Source organism: Musa acuminata, chromosome BXJ2-7, assembly GCF_036884655.1.
Source record: "Musa acuminata AAA Group cultivar baxijiao chromosome BXJ2-7, Cavendish_Baxijiao_AAA, whole genome shotgun sequence".
Taxonomy (NCBI): Eukaryota; Viridiplantae; Streptophyta; class Magnoliopsida; order Zingiberales; family Musaceae; genus Musa; species Musa acuminata.
In genome coordinates this window covers 32,475,658-32,490,160 of record NC_088344.1, presented here as the reverse complement: position 1 = coordinate 32,490,160, position 14,503 = coordinate 32,475,658, and positions in this window count along the sequence as shown.

Below are 14,503 nucleotides of genomic sequence, written 5' to 3'. Positions count from 1 at the left end.
CTGAAGTGTAGTAACTCAAGGAAGAATGCTTTGTCCAGATCGAGTTTTTATAGGGGAAGGGAATGTTTGCGTTGCTTGGTGATCAAGTTTTTAGTAGGAAGACTCAGCATTTGGACTTCAATGTAGGAGAAGAGGCGAGCACAAAGAAAGTGAAATCGGTGTTGACCGTTTCTCGCAGGTTTCACAGATGGCGTGCAGCAACGCAGCGAAAGCGGCGTGTTGAAGATGCCACGCCGAGCAAATGATGCGTGGCTTAGTCTGGATTGCTCGGCTGCTTGACCAAAGCATTTGTTGACTGTTGTTTCCTCCGAAGCCTTGTCAATTTCATGCATTCAAAGAGCCCCTTTTTTTTTCTTTTCTAGAGAAGATAATTCTGGAAAGTATAAACTAACTTTTTTCTTAGAAAAAAATTAAGAGATTTTGTTGATAATATGACAAATGCATAGAGAATGAATGACGAGAAAACGAATGAGGTAAAGTGGTAGAACCTTGCGTCTTTTCTACTCCGCGTTCGCACTGTACAATGTTATTTCTTCATCCGCTGTGAATGGACAGCTGAAGGAATCATATCTTATCTCTTTGAATCTACTTTGAAGGCAGGAAGCAAGAACTCTCAACTCTCTCTTCAGAGAGCGAAGCTCCATTCCTTCCCTGGGTGGAGGAGCAGTAGAATCAGTCATTGGAGCCTTGTCTTGTTCTCTTTCCAGTGCTTCATCCAATACAGTCATTGGGAGCGTAGAAAATAGCCAACCCAGTCAGACAGTCTAATAGCACGATACCACCACAGCTCCTCTTATGGAGATTCCATATATCCCTTGTCGACAAGAGATTTTCCAATGATTGATAATTGTCTTTGTCTGTCCCAATGGTCAGTCTCGTCCGCTGGCTTTATTCTTTCTTTAAACCACCTTCTCTTGATGTAGATAATAGCTTTTTAAAGAAATACTAAAGTCACTCTATCTTATCTAATGGAAAACTTCGAGTTCATCCGTTAACTTTCCAGGCATATCTTCCTTCGTTAATACAAAGTGCAGTACTTGTCTGAGGAGTCCTGAGCTTGTAGGTCGATTGGTGTCTAGAAAAGAACCTTTTCGCCAAACAAGGAGTAAGAGCCACCGAGCCTCTGTTACTAATTGGCTTGATAGTTCATGTAGCAATGGCGATTTCCTATCTGTGGTAGTCAAGCATGTTTGCGGTAGAGGAGAAGAGCAGTAAATCTTAGTGCCCCGTAAGCATTTATAAATTTTTTCATAGCTACTAAGAAAATAACTATTCTTACTATCTCTCGTCGTGCAAGAATACTTCTTTATAACTAATCGTGTCTTATATTTTTCTGCATTCTTTTATGCATTTCCTTTTATTTTGAAGATCCACTTAACATTGATCACTTTGATAGTCTTTTGGAAGTGTAATAAGTCCTAATATATCATTTTTGTTAATAGCACGAATCTCTTTATTTATAGTTTGTCGTCATTTCTCTTCTTTGCAATCTTCTTCGAATGATAATGGATTATCCTATAAAAAGACAAAATAAAAAAAAATTTATCATTGTTAATATCAACTTTTTGAGTCACATCATGTAGCTCCTGAATTGTTCTTATCCTTCTTACAATCAGACTTCTTGAATTATGTGACCTAGCCGATCTAGGTGATGATTCAGGTAAAGACTCTTCGGTGTTTGCTGGTATTATATCACCCTCTTATGAAGATATAGTTTTCTTATTCTACTCATTAATTTTTTCAATTCTAAATCTATTATTTATCAAACTTTTTTTATATCATAACTTTATTTATGATAGGATTGTAGAGTTTGTAATAATTGGAATTCTCAGCATACTCTAATAAGATGTATTTTTTACTGTCAACCTTAAGTTTTGTTCTTTTTTCTTTTGGTATCCTAGAAAATATAATACTTCAGAAAATTTTTAAAATTCGGGAATACCATTTTGTTGAGGTGTGTATAACATAGTGAATTAATATAAAATTCTATTATTTCTTAAAAAATTTAAATTCATTAGATATGTTTTCACCACCTCTCTATATTCTTAAATATTTAATCTTATAATCTCCTTATCTTTCAACCAAACCCGAATTTTCTAAAACTTTTTTTTTTCCAATAACATATAAACTCAAGTTTTGTCATTACAATAATAAGTGGATGTAAGAAAATACCTACTTTCTTCCAATGATACTAGATTGATAGGGCCACAAATATTTGAGTATACCAAATGTTTTTAATGGAAGAACTAAATTTGCTGCTTTATTATTATTATTATTATTATTATTAAAGTGACACTATATATATACATAAGAGTATATATATGTTAGAATATAAGTGATGAAACTTATTGACAACATTTTCAACATGTCCTATCTCTCTGCAGTTGATGGCTTTTGACCTTTCTTCGGATGGTAACGAGCAGTCGAGGTTTACATTTCTTGGCGATCAAGTGTTTGCGCTCCCTCTTTCCTAGAAAGAAGAAAGCAGCCGAGGTCAAAGAATTAGTAAGCGTTTGGACTTCGAAGCAGCAGATGAGGAGGCAGTCGATCTACATGAAGAGAGGGCAAGGGAAGCGCGACTTCGTCTTCTTCTTCATGCCGGTTTCTAATTGACTTGTGGTTGTGCGGTCGTTTGACTTTTTGATGATACATGCACTCCTGTGGATCAACTTTCAACAACAGTTTTCCTGGAAGCTTTCTCAGCTGCATATAGAATCATTGGCTCACAACGACAAGGACTATTCGTCATCTGACACATATTTCCATGGAGAGATTGTTCCATAGGAAAGCATGCTTTTCAATTTTTTATTATCATGTTCTAATCAACAACTAAAAAAGCTTCATCAATACTCCCATCAAGTTTCTCCAATGATCACAAAGGTACTTCTATCGATCATAGCACGAGCAAATCTTGCGTATTCTTTCATGTACAGTTAGCTTAAGAGCTTACAAATATATACGAGAAAACACTAATACAAACTACAGTGGTGGCATGCAAGAACACGAGTCTATCCTAAGTTGACTTTGTGAGAGAAATGCTTAGCAGCGGCAACCATCGCTGCGTCCGGCGCAGCCGATCCCGCCGGTTTTTCTCCCTTTGCATGATTGGCGCGGAAGAAGCATCGGAACCACGACGCCAACGCCGACAGGAATGAGTTCTTACGGCCTTCGTTGCTGATCTCCATGACTAGCTTTTGGTTTAGCCCAACGCAGGAAGATGAACTCGGGGACGGGAGGAGACTGAAGTGTAGTAACTCGAGGAAGAATGCTTTGTACAGATCGAGTTCTTATAGGGGAAGGGAATGTTTGCGTTGCTTGGTGATCAAGTTTTTAGTTGGAAGACCCAGCATTTGGACTTAAAACGTAGGAGAATAGGCGTCAGTCAAAATATATGAGGCGAGCACAAAGAAAGTGAAATCGGTGTTGACTGTTTCTTGCAGGTTTCACAGATGGCGTGCAGCAACGCAGCGAAAGTGGCGTGTTGAAGATGCCATCGTTCTTTGATGAGGATGTCACGCGGAGCAAATGATGCATGGCTTAGTCTGGATTGCTCGGCTGCTTGACCAAAGCATCTGCTGACTGTTGTTTCCTTTGAAGCTTTGTCAATTTCATGCATTGAGAGAGCCCCTTTTTTCTTTATGGTTATTAATTAGCTTGATAGTTCAAGTAGTAACGCATGTCTGCGGCTAGTGGAAAAAAAAAAAAGTAGTAAATCTTAGTACCTTCTAACTGGTAGTTAGATATTAAAAATAGATAAGAAGAAGAGATAGTTCTATTATTTTATAAAGAAAAAGTCGGACAAGACTAAATTTTCTATCTTTCATTTAAAACTCTTTATAGTTTCAAAAAGTTTATATGTTTTATGATCAGGGTTTATGTAATCTCATAGATATATTATATTAATTATTTTTAAAATAAATCATTCTTTTTCAAGAAATCCTTTTAAGAAACAATAATCAATATTGGTTTGTCCTTCTATAAGCATTTAATCTATTTCTCCTCTTAATGTAATAAACCTCTCACTTGATGCGATGAATCTTTTTATCATACTTCAATAAGTTTAATTTTAGTATTCTCACCCCTTAAACTTATTACATCTAATATGTCATTTTTTTAATTATTAAAATATTTTAAATTTAAAAGGTTTTACGAGTATATTGATTATTTATCCGGTTGTCTTGACATGATGTGGCAAATACATAGAGAATGAAAGACGAGAAAGAGAATAGGTTTAAGTGAAACAAATCATTTCGTAGCATAAAATTATTATGGGCAATATGATATGCTTAGCGCTAGAAAGATAAGATGCAATTTGAGGAGCTTACTTAGACCTTTTTATCGGTATGGACCGGTACTATGTACTTGGTACTTACCTTACTAAGCGGTAGAACCTTGTGTCTTTTCTACTCTGTGTTCGCACGAGCTTTTGGGAGGGTTAGCAAAAACATTTGAAGTTACAATGTTATTAATTCATCCGCTATGAATGAGTGGGCTAAAGGAACGGTTAGATTTTATTGTCCTTTATAATTGGATAAGATATATAATATAACTAATTAAATTTTGATGATATATATTAACCAATAGAAAAGAAGTCCATATTAAAATAGAATTCCTTAGGGATGATACCTTAGATGGGAGGAACTCTCATAATAAGTTATCATAGACCCTTTACTCTTACTTATAAATAGATAAGATCTCTAGGGACTGGATGATAGAGGTTGCACAACTCATAGGGATTATAGTCTTTCTCTTAACTCTTCTCCCTAACCATCAATCTAAGTGGTACTATGAAAGGATAGGAAGAGAGGAGAATGATCTAGTTCTCTTTGTAGATTAACTGCGATCTTGGATCTAAAGACGGTGCCTTTACAGATCACACAAAGATCTATTTTTCATATGACATCAAAAAGTATGTATCGTAAAACCATATCTAATTTTATTTAATTTCAGCATAAAAGATTTTTTTCATATCATATTATAGATTTTATGTTTACAATTGGTATCAAAACATAGGTTCTTGAGATCAAATGTACTAGATTTATTATTTTTGTTTACAATGCTTGAATGATCTATATTTCATCGATCTGTATTCCTATCTATTCTGTTTTATTGTCTACTGCTAGTAATGTTAGATTTGTTGTAAACACGATCTCCATGAATGTGAAGCAAATGGACGTCACCGATCTTGTTACGTACGACCAACAAATCTGCTGGCGATAGAGGCTACGCCGGGCAACGTGCACGCCACAGCAGTAGTTGCAATAGGCGGTAGTCACATGTAAGCAACACACACACGCGAGCATCACATCGCCTATGCGGTGGTCGCACGAGGGCAGACAACCGCCTAAGCGACAGTCGCACGTGGATAGGTCGAGCCCAAGCGGTAGCCACGTGCAAGCACAGGCCGCACCCAAGTGGCGGCCACACGTGGGCAGGAACCGTGGTCAACCATGCGCAAGCAGTATCAACCATGCGTAGGTGACGACAACCCTGCGGTAGTCGTGCACGCGCAGGCAACGGTGGCACAAGTAGTAGGGTTTCTAACATATTTACAGTTTTTCCTTCGAAGCTAGGTTTTTATCAAATTATAGTTCCATCCTTTATAAATTTCGTAATTCCAATTTATATCTTGTCAACATATTTACAGTTTTACCTTATGAAATTGAGAATTCTAATTTATATCATCAATTAGAAAATTGATAAATATGATTTATTATAATTATGTTTGAATTTGATCATGATTATATTTATGATTGGATTTAATTTTTTATTAAAAATATAAATTATGATTTACATTTATAATTTTCTCATATGAATCGTTGATTATATTTTTACATGTGATAAATAAAATCTAATTATTGTTTTGGATATTCATTTGGTTAATCACATGTATATATTTAAAATTATAAAATAATATTCATCTTTCAATAATTTATATGTTATCATGATTATCATATGTACTTTTTCTTTTGTTGATTAATATTCAATAATTATTATGGTTGTTATTTTATCATTGAATTGCTTAACATAAATTAAATTAAAAAAATTTGATGAATATTATTTGTAAATCATCTCCTTAAGTTTTATCTGACTTATAGTTACCAAAATGTCTTGGGATGATAGACTTTTGTGATATAAATTATAATAAAAGTTTTATCATTCATAGGACATTTTAAATTATATTTATATTATTGTATTGGTCTTGTAGACACCAAAGTGACTTAGACTAATAACTTATAAAATAATATTAAGGGATTAGTCCTAACTGATATTAAAGAAATAATATTCATAATGATATACATAATTTTAGATTTTTTTTCTTATCTTTTTGTGAGCCTTTATTTATGAACTTAAAGAGAACCCATTAATTGTTCTAAATCTTTAGACTCTTCGATTGCTATAGCAATAAAATCAAACTTTGAATCTTGAGATCTTAGTATTTTTTTTCTATTACTTTTTATCACTTAATTGTTTACCATTTTATCTCGAACAATAGAAATAACTTTTAAGAAATAATTAAAAATAGATTGATAAGTATCTTGTTGTAATTTTTCAAACTTAACTTGTAAAACTTATGGACGAAACTTTTTTACCTTATCCACATCACTAAATGCTTTTTCTCATGTCTCTTTTGAAGTATTTGTAGAGCAATGATCTCGAATATTATATCATTAAGCTCTTAGTAGATTATGAACAATATTTTTTTCTCTTTCTTTATTCTCTATCTTTGAATTGTTCTTGCTTCTGTATTTATTACTCCATCTTTTATTAGACTTGGTTAAATAAATTCATCTTTTACAATCTTCCATATATATCTTGGGAGTCTAAAAATACCTTCATTTAGATGCACCATATATCATATTTTTTTTTTTTTGTCAATTAAGGGATCTGGAATTAGATAGTGTTTGGAGAAAAAGTCATAGCTTAACCTCTACTTTGATACTAAATATTAAAAATAAATAAAAAAGAGATATATTTATCACACAAAGGAAGTGTATGAGAAAACTAAATCTTCTATATTTCACTTAAAATTTTATACGACTTCAAAACTCTATATATTTTATGACTCAATATATGGAGTTTATATAGTCTCCACAGAAATATTATATTAATTATTTTTAAAATAAATTATCTTTTTTAAGAAACCTTTCCAAGAGTTTGTTTTTCTATGGATATTTAATCCATTTATTCTCTTGATACAATAAACGTTTCTCTTGTCCGATAAATCTCTGGTTAGTAGTCTTCTCAAAGCGGCGACCTCCATGGATCGCTTATCATCCGGCTTCAAGCAACTCCTTTTCAAGACTAAAACCTCTCCCGCAGCTCTCAAGCGCCCCAAGTAAGAGATGAAGTTGTGGAGGAAGGAGAGCAAAACGAAGAAGAAGATAAACCTGGGGGTGGCAGTGGTGGAGTGTGCTCGGAAGCTACTGACGACATGAACGGAAGTAGCTTATTTTTTAAGAAAAATTCCACCCCTACCCTCTATCATCTAATAATTATAATAATAATAATAATAATTCTTATAATAATAATTATTCTTATAATAATAATAATAATAATAATAATATTCACAACATCATTATTATTCATGATCTTTTTAAAAATTAATAAATTAATATTTTATTATTTACAACTCCTCTAATTCATTTTTTACCTACTTTTTTTTTCTTTTCTGGTGCATTATAATGACATTGACTTTCCCTTCTTCTTCTTCCATTTTCATATTATTTCATTTCACCATTTATCTATTTTTATCATTTTATGTATCATCGATGATTAAGAAATAGCGGAGAAGAAAAAAATTAAAAAAATGATAGATAAGGAGTGAGAAGATTTTATTAGAATTAAGTGTTATATATATGTATATATATATATATATATATGTATATATATGTATATGTATATATGTATATATATATATATGTATATATATATATATGTGTATATATGTATATATATGTATATATGTATATATATAAAGGGATAACCTAGGAATATTAAAAAAATTATTATAGGATTGTAAATAACAAATGTAAATCTTAATCTCCTAAGAAATAAAAAAAAACACTAGGATGAATTTTGTTTAAAAATAGAATTTTCTAGAAAAGTATCCCTTTAACATCATTTTTTTAATCTAAGTTTTGAAATATCCCCTGTCACCAACCCCCATTTTATCTCTTTTTTACTTTTTTTTTTAAATCAATCCATTGAGTGGATCGATGAATTTACAGTATTTTTTATATTATGTTAAAATATTTTCAGTAAAACTAAAAATATTATAATATAGAATAAAAACGCTGTGTTATATTTTTTTGGTATGATTAAGATAAAAAATAAAATCTTATAGAATTTTTTTATAATGTTATAGTTTTTCTAATATTACTAAAACTACGATAACATAATATAAAAATAATAATAAAAGCATAATATTTTCATAAATTTATAAAAACTATTATATTATAATATTTTTATACTGCATTATATTATTTCTGGACCCGTTTACCGATCCATTATAAAAAGAAGAAAAAAAGATATTCAAAGGTGTTAGGTAAAAAGCTAACATTGTTTGATAATTCTATCAATCAGTGGTGAAAAAGCTGAGTATTTTTTCAAGAATTTATCCAAAATATTATATAATTTGTTAATTATATTAGAGATTAAAATATATTTGATCAAAGGACTCCAACTATGAGACGCAGCTAATTGTCTTAGATATTACAAAAAATATTTAATCAAATAACCTGAGAATCATTAATACGAGTGAAAACAGAAAGAAAGGCCATAAAATTAATATGGGTAAAGAAAGTCAAAATAAATAATTTATTTTTAGTCCTTAAACGGATTCTTGATCTCTTTCACGCCTAGAAGAAATAAAACATGGAAAAAAATCATTAGCTTATTCTTTTTTTATCGAGTCATAAAAAAATTCAATAAAATGAAAATTAATGATAACGATGTGGTTGACTTAATGCAATTTTAATTCAAGAAACTTTTCAAATTTTCAGAAAATAATAATTTCCAAACCCTCTTGTTTATTAATGAGAAAGAAGCATCCTATTATTTATTTATTTATATTCTTAATATATATATACATATATATATATATATATATACTTTTAATTTGTGATGAATCATTGCAGTCTTGCAGATATTTAGAAAACAAGGAAATTGTCGATCTAAAAGTACATAATGCGGTAATCTTCTATACTTTTGTGAGATACATATACATTTTTGATGGATTATGAACAATAAGTTTCAAAACTCAATCACATAAAAATGCTGAGAAATACAAGCTACAGTCGCATGAAAGATACACAAAACTAGCCTAAGTTGACTTTGTGAGAGAAATGCTTAGCGGCGGCAACCATCGCTGCGTCCGGCGCAGCCGATCCCGCCGGTTTTACTCCCTTTGCATGATTGGCGCGTAAGAAGCATCGGAACCACGACGCCAACGCCGACAAGAATGAGTTCTTATGGCCTTCGTTGCTGATCTCCATGACTTGCTTTTGGTTTAGCCCAACGCAGGAAGATGGACTCGGGGACGGGAGGAGACTGAAGTGTAGTAACTCAAGGAAGAATGCTTTGTCCAGATCGAGTTTTTATAGGGGAAGGGAATGTTTGCGTTGCTTGGTGATCAAGTTTTTAGTAGGAAGACTCAGCATTTGGACTTCAATGTAGGAGAAGAGGCGAGCACAAAGAAAGTGAAATCGGTGTTGACCGTTTCTCGCAGGTTTCACAGATGGCGTGCAGCAACGCAGCGAAAGCGGCGTGTTGAAGATGCCACGCCGAGCAAATGATGCGTGGCTTAGTCTGGATTGCTCGGCTGCTTGACCAAAGCATTTGTTGACTGTTGTTTCCTCCGAAGCCTTGTCAATTTCATGCATTCAAAGAGCCCCTTTTTTTTTCTTTTCTAGAGAAGATAATTCTGGAAAGTATAAACTAACTTTTTTCTTAGAAAAAAATTAAGAGATTTTGTTGATAATATGACAAATGCATAGAGAATGAATGACGAGAAAACGAATGAGGTAAAGTGGTAGAACCTTGCGTCTTTTCTACTCCGCGTTCGCACTGTACAATGTTATTTCTTCATCCGCTGTGAATGGACAGCTGAAGGAATCATATCTTATCTCTTTGAATCTACTTTGAAGGCAGGAAGCAAGAACTCTCAACTCTCTCTTCAGAGAGCGAAGCTCCATTCCTTCCCTGGGTGGAGGAGCAGTAGAATCAGTCATTGGAGCCTTGTCTTGTTCTCTTTCCAGTGCTTCATCCAATACAGTCATTGGGAGCGTAGAAAATAGCCAACCCAGTCAGACAGTCTAATAGCACGATACCACCACAGCTCCTCTTATGGAGATTCCATATATCCCTTGTCGACAAGAGATTTTCCAATGATTGATAATTGTCTTTGTCTGTCCCAATGGTCAGTCTCGTCCGCTGGCTTTATTCTTTCTTTAAACCACCTTCTCTTGATGTAGATAATAGCTTTTTAAAGAAATACTAAAGTCACTCTATCTTATCTAATGGAAAACTTCGAGTTCATCCGTTAACTTTCCAGGCATATCTTCCTTCGTTAATACAAAGTGCAGTACTTGTCTGAGGAGTCCTGAGCTTGTAGGTCGATTGGTGTCTAGAAAAGAACCTTTTCGCCAAACAAGGAGTAAGAGCCACCGAGCCTCTGTTACTAATTGGCTTGATAGTTCATGTAGCAATGGCGATTTCCTATCTGTGGTAGTCAAGCATGTTTGCGGTAGAGGAGAAGAGCAGTAAATCTTAGTGCCCCGTAAGCATTTATAAATTTTTTCATAGCTACTAAGAAAATAAGTATTCTTACTATCTCTGGTCGTGCAAGAATACTTCTTTATAACTAATCGTGTCGTATATTTTTCTGCATTCTTTTATGCATTTCCTTTTATTTTGAAGATCCACTTAACATTGATCACTTTGATAGTCTTTTGGAAGTGTAATAAGTCCTCATATATCATTTTTGTTAATAGCACGAATCTCCTTATTTATAGTTTGTCGTCGTTTCTCTTCTTTGCAATCTTCTTCGAATGATAATGGATTATCCTATAAAAAGACAAAATAAAAAAAAATTTATCATTGTTAATATCAACTTTTTGAGTCACATCATATAGCTCCTAAATCGTTCTTATCCTTCTTACAATCAGACTTCTTGAATTATGTGACCTAGCCGATCTAGGTGATGATTCAGGTAAAGACTCTTCGGTGTTTGCTTGTATTATATCACCCTCTTATGAAGATATAGTTTTCTTATTCTACTCATTAATTTTTTCAATTCTAAATCTATTATTTATCAAACTTTTTTCATATCATAACTTTATTTATGATAGGATTGTAGAGTTTGTAATAATTGGAATTCTCAGCATACTCTAATAAGATGTATTTTTTACTGTCAACCTTAAGTTTTGTTCTTTTTTCTTTTGGTATCCTAGAAAATATAATACTTCAGAAAATTTTTAAAATTCATTTTGTTGAGGTGTGTATAACATAGTGAATTAATATAAAATTCTATTATTTCTTAAAAAAATTTAAATTCATTAGATATGTTTTCACCACTTCTATATATTCTTAAATATTTAATCTTATAATTTCCTTATCTTTCAATCAAACCCGAATTTTCTAAAACTTTTTTTTTTCCATTAACATATAAACTCAAGTTTTGCCATTAAGTGAATGTAAGAAAATACCTACTTTCTTCAAGTGATACTAGATTGATAGGGCCACAAACATTTGAGTATACCAAATGTTTTTAATGGAAGAACTAAATTTGCTGCTTTATTATTATTATTATTATTATTATTAAAGTGACACTATATATATACATAAGAGTATATATATGTTAGAATATAAGTGATGAAACTTATTAACAACATTTTCAACATGTCCTATCTCTCTGCAGTTGATGGCTTTTGACCTTTCTTCGGATGGTAACGAGCAGTCGAGGTTTACATTTCTTGGCGATCAAGTGTTTGCGCTCCCTCTTTCCTAGAAAGAAGAAAGCAGCCGAGGTCAAAGAATTAGTAAGCGTTTGGACTTCGAAGCAGCAGATGAGGAGGCAGTCGATCTACATGAAGAGAGGGCAAGGGAAGCGCGACTTCGTCTTCTTCTTCATGCCGGTTTCTAATTGACTTGTGGTTGTGCGGTCGTTTGACTTTTTGATGATACATGCACTCCTGTGGATCAACTTTCAACAACAGTTTTCCTGGAAGCTTTCTCAGCTGCATATAGAATCATTGGCTCACAACGACAAGGACTATTCGTCATCTGACACATATTTCCATGGAGAGATTGTTCCATAGGAAAGCATGCTTTTCAATTTTTTATTATCATGTTCTAATCAACAACTAAAAAAGCTTCATCAATACTCCCATCAAGTTTCTCCAATGATCACAAAGGTACTTCTATCGATCATAGCACGAGCAAATCTTGCGTATTCTTTCATGTACAGTTAGCTTAAGAGCTTACAAATATATACGAGAAAACACTAATACAAACTACAGTGGTGGCATGCAAGAACACGAGTCTATCCTAAGTTGACTTTGTGAGAGAAATGCTTAGCAGCGGCAACCATCGCTGCGTCCGGCGCAGCCGATCCCGCCGGTTTTTCTCCCTTTGCATGATTGGCGCGGAAGAAGCATCGGAACCACGACGCCAACGCCGACAGGAATGAGTTCTTATGGCCTTCGTTGCTGATCTCCATGACTAGCTTTTGGTTTGGCCCAACACACGAAGATGAACTCGGCGACGGGAGGAGACTGAAGTGTAGTAACTCGAGGAAGAATGCTTTGTACAGATCGAGTTTTTATAGGGGAAGGGAATGTTTGCGTTGCTTGGTGATCAAGTTTTTAGTAGGAAGACTCAGTATTTGGAGTTCAATGTAGGAGAGGAGGCGAGCACAAAGAAAGTGAAATCGATGTTGACCGTTTCTTGCAGGTTTCACAGATGGCGTGCAGCAACGCAGCGAAAGCGGCGTGTTGAAGATTGCATCGTTCTTTGATGAGGAAGTCACGCGGAGCAAATGATGCGTGGCTAGTCTGGATTGCTCGGCTGCTTTACCAAAGCATCTGCTCTGTTGTTTCCTTGGAAGCTTTGTCAATTTCATGCATTCAAAGAGCCCCCCTTTTTTTTTCTTACTAGAAAAGATCTTCAAAATTTCTTTCTGTAGATTTGGATCTAATAAAATTTTCTTTTGAGGAAAAAAAAAAAGATTAGAGCACAAGCTTTGTTCAGCATTGCCTTATCATCATCCATGAGATGTTGAGGCTGCACTTGATTGTACAGACTCATTCAACAAGCTCAGCAGCCTCATCACCAACAGTGGAGGAGGAGGAGGAGGATAACATGTCACAGTACTGTTGGAAAAAGAAGGTCCAAGCAGTCTCTCTCAGTGTTCATGTGCTTCACCAATCTTTAAGCAAAATGCATAATTAATTTCCATCACAAGAGGGCCAACTCACCTTCATAGGTTAGAGACTGGTTCCTTTCACCTCAGCATCACTTGCCTGCCCCCCCTTCCTACACCCTATAAACCTCTACTTCCTACCTTCCTTAAGTACTCATCATTTTGTTTGTGCCTTTAAGTTTTATGCTCACTCCTGATTGATCACCAAGCACAATCCTGAGCTTGCCTTTTGGTATTGAATCCATTAATAAAAATAAAAGAGAACAACACTGTTACACATAATTTTCACATCACAGTTGCACTTTTTCTTCTAAACATTATTGGGATGAACTATTTATCTCAATATCTTAGTTTAATCTCACCTAATATTATTAATTCAGATTTAACACTTTAGTAACTTTATGTTACTGTATTGAGCTACCACTATATTATTATTAGTTTTTAAATTAAATAATTAAGATCAATGATTCAAACTCAACAAATTAATTCATTAATCATCTCTTTAGATTGGATAATGATACTTATAATTTTAAAATTATTAGTAAAATAGATATTACAAAAATACTAATTTTAAATGAACCAGTCATCTGATAACAGATATATCAAGAAAATTTCAATCTTACTATTTTTCTCAAAATGATTTAAAAGAGTTTAAATGTTATTATGTTAATACTTTTATTCATTGTGAGCATAAAAATTAAGTATCATTAAAGACATTAGTTTATTTAACTGATAAAGACCTTAACATTTTATTATAAAATTCCATGCTCAAATTTTATTTTCACCATTTATCCCAAAAAAAAAAGAAAACCTCATATATTAATCACTTGGATGGTGATTAATATATGAAGAAAAAAAAAACCTCATTGTTTATCCCCAAAAAATAAAAACCTTATATATTAATCACTTGGATGGTGGGACCCACATAAATTTATGGGCCCCCAAAATTGGGTGAAGCTTAAATGCTACAATGCAGAATGCTCAATCATTCATGAAACCTTTGACGGGTGACGCGGTCTGGACCGCAAAGGCCGCAGAAACATCAAATATGTCCGTCATCCTTTCAGGGGTGATTCAGTC